This window comes from Elephantulus edwardii, unplaced genomic scaffold (genome assembly GCF_000299155.1).
Source record: "Elephantulus edwardii isolate Elephantulus edwardi_28Jun2011 unplaced genomic scaffold, EleEdw1.0 scaffold00022, whole genome shotgun sequence".
In the NCBI taxonomy this organism is placed as follows: domain Eukaryota; kingdom Metazoa; phylum Chordata; class Mammalia; order Macroscelidea; family Macroscelididae; genus Elephantulus; species Elephantulus edwardii.
Genome location: NW_006399772.1, coordinates 8,295,724 through 8,299,216, shown reverse-complemented (window position 1 = coordinate 8,299,216; position 3,493 = coordinate 8,295,724). Strand labels below are relative to the sequence as shown.

At 43.4% G+C, this 3,493-nt stretch overlaps 1 pseudogene; it reads left to right on the top strand.

Annotated features, from left to right (window-relative positions):
• The first annotated feature begins 804 nt into the window (after positions 1 to 804).
• Positions 805 to 2,608, top strand: LOC102865207 (annotated as a pseudogene).
• Positions 2,609 to 3,493: the final 885 nt, after the last annotated feature.

The window sequence follows — 3,493 nt, the reverse complement described above, 5'->3', positions numbered from 1 at the left end:
AGATTTTGCTTATACAATTCTGTGACTTTGGGCATTATTTGACTGGGCAAGCACTCTCACCTGCTTTTCTAAGTCCTTTTTCACTCATCAATGCAAATCCAGTGCTCTCCAAGGCTCTTGGAGGCCCTGCTGTCAATATGATCCAGTACAAATGGAGCTTGAAAGAGCACAAGGCTCAAAGTAGTTTTTTACCAGTTAAGCGAAACTATTGCTTGATTTTAAGAAGATATCAGGATATATTTCTGGTTTATGGTTTAAACCAATATAGTCAGGAGTTCATCAGCCTTTATGGCTCCAGAAAACGTGGAGGCCAGGAGATTTGAAATTCTCTTTCTGCACTTTCTCCCTTTAAATCAGATTCTTTTATAGACTCTTGGATCAAAATGCTCAGTAATAGTAGCCTGGCAACATCCAGTACTGGTTCCATGGCAAAGGAAGCAGAACATATCAGATCTATATTCCTTTTAATGGCTGAGTATTATTCCAGTATGCATATATACCTCTTGCATATCTGTTTATCTGTTGATGAACATTTAGGTTGTTTCTACCTTTTGGCTATTGTGAGTAATACTGCTGTGAATATTGATGTGCAGGTATCTGAATCTCTACTGTCAAGTCTTTTGCATATTTATCTATGAATAGAATTGCTGGATATAGAGTAGTTTTATGTTTAAATCTTTAAGGAACCCATTCAAATTTTCCCCATAGTGTTTGTACCAATTTCATTTCCCACTAGCAGTGAATGACGGCTCCCAATTTCTTTACCACTTCCTCAACACTTGTTATTTTTTTATTTTTCTGATAATGGCCATCCTAATTAAGAAGGCATTTGACATGAAAAATTTCACTGAAAATTTTCAGGAAGTACCATGTAAGCAGGAGTCTATGGTATTGAAGGAGAAAGTGGAAGCTTCATTGAAGGCCTTGGGGGGAAAATAAGTCCCAAGGAATCAATGGAACACCAATTGACTTGTTTCGATTAACAGATACTGCCCTAAATGTACTCACAGGTCTCTGCCAGGAAATTTGGAGGACAGCTATCGGGCTAACAGATTGGAAGAGGTTCATATTTGTTCCTATTCTCAAGAAAGATGATCCAACAGAATGTGGAAACTATTGAACAATATCATTAATATCAGATGCAAGCAAAATACTGCTAAGATGAATCAGAAACAGCTATTACAGTACATAGATAGGGAACTGCCAGAAGTTCAAGCAGAATTTAGAAGAGGCTATGGCACTAGGGATATCACTGCTGATGTTAGAAGGATCCTGGATGAAAGTAAAGAATACCAGAAGAATGTCTATTTATGCTTTATTGACTGCAAAGGCATTTGACTATGTGGATCATGACATGTTATGGCTAACACTGAGAAGAATGGGAATATCAGAGCACTTAATTGTGTTCATGCACAACCTGTACCTATCCCAGAAGTCTGTTGTGTGAACAGAACAAAGGAACAGTACATGGTTTAAAATTAAGAAAGGAGTGTGTCAGGATTTGTATTCTCTTTCCATACCTATTCAATCTATATGCAAAACAAATTAACTGAGAAACTGGACTCTATGAAGAAGAGCCTGGCATCAAGATCAGAGGGCGACTCATCAATAACCTGCATTATGTAGATGACACAAACTTGCTTGCTGAAAGTGAGAAGGACTTGAAACACTTGTTGCAGAAAATCAAAGCATACAGCTTTCAATATGGATTGCATCTCAATGTCCAGGAAACAAAGATTCTTATCACATGGCAACATCATGATGAAGAAAAGATTTAAATTGTCAAAAACTTCATCTTATGTGGATCCACAATTAACACCCTTGGCATCAGGAAATGAGGAGACATATTGCACTTGGAAAGTTTGAAGCTAGGCACCTCTTCAAATTATTGAGGAGTAATAATACTGGTTGTATCATATAATGATGTCAAAACTAAACTGTGACTGATTCAGGCCACAGTCTTTTCCATCCATCACTTGCTCTGCATCTGAGATATGGACAGTGAAGAAGGATGACAGGACACCGAGAACGTGAGTCTGCGCTGCTCCTGTCCGCGTGTCCGGCCTTACCCCACGCAGCTTTCAGTCATAGCCTCCAGCAACGCGCACATCGGAAAGCCTGCCCCAGCTTCCAGGCCACTGCAGTGGTGGATGGTGCTTTCAAGGAGGTGAAGCTTTCTGACTACGCTCTTTTTCTACCCGCTGGACTTCACTAGGCTGCGAGGTGCTGGGGGTCTCCGTGGACTCGCAGGTCACGCATCTGGCTTGGATCAACACGCCCCGGAAGGAAGGAGGCTTGGGCACTCTGAACAGATCCCCTTGCTGGCAGATGTGACAAGAAGCTTGTCCCTTGATTATGGTGTGCTGAAGGAAGGTGAGGGCATTGCTTACGGGGGCCTTTTTATCATCGATGGCAAGGGTATCCTTCGTCAGATCACAGTCAATGACTTGCCTGTGGGGCGTTCCGTGAAGAGGCTCTGCGGCTGGTCCAGGCCTTCCAGTACACAGATGAGCATGGGGAAGTATGTCCCGCTGGCTGGAAGCCCGGCAGCGACACGATCAAGCCCAACGTGGATGACAGCAAGGAATACTTCTCCAAACACAACTAGACTGGCAGGCAGAGTACAAGTCTAGGCCCTCTGTCCCCACCTGTGCCCCTGCCTGGGTGCCCTATACCGACCTAGGAAAAGGCCAGACCTGTTCTGTTGAAACTCGGATCTGGGACCCTCGAGGCTTGGGCTAGGCCTAGGCCTTTTCCTGCACTACTCTTCCCCTGTGTTGGGGAGAACTAATGAATAGTGACCGCCCTTCCCAGAGCCCACTCATGGAGGCACAGTACTCGGTGATTAATAATAAACTATTAGGAACAGGTGTGAAAAAAAAAAGAAGGATGACGGAAGAAAAAATGATGTCTTTGAGCCTGTGGTATTGGAGAAGAGCACTGAACATCCCATGGACTGTCAAAAGAACAAGCAAGTATGTCTTAGAGGGAGCAGCTGGAGTACTCTGGAGACAAAGATCATGAGGCTTTGCCTCACATACTTTGGGCATGTCACTAGGATGGGCTATTCCTTGGAAAGGGATATGATGCTTAGAAAGATAGATGGTCAACGAAGGAAAGGAAGACCCTTGACCAAGTGGGTTGACATGGTGACTGCTGCAATAGGCTCTAATATGTCAGGAAGTGTGAGGATGGCACAGGATAGGACAAGGTTCAGATGTGTTGTTCATCAGATCGTTTTGAGTCATACTTGACTCGATGACACCTAACAACAACGACAATGGGGGTGGGGCTCTAGTGGCCTAGTAGTAAGAAGCTGCCCTGCAATCCCAAAGATTCCGCTTTTCAGGAAAAGGATGGGCAATCTCCTCTCATGTTTTGACTGACTCTGAAAGCCTGCTAGAGGCTCCTATGGGTTCATTCCAACTTGATGGCACACCACACAAACAACAATGGGGTAAAAAGATACCTGCTAGTTTTAAAATGCATTTCC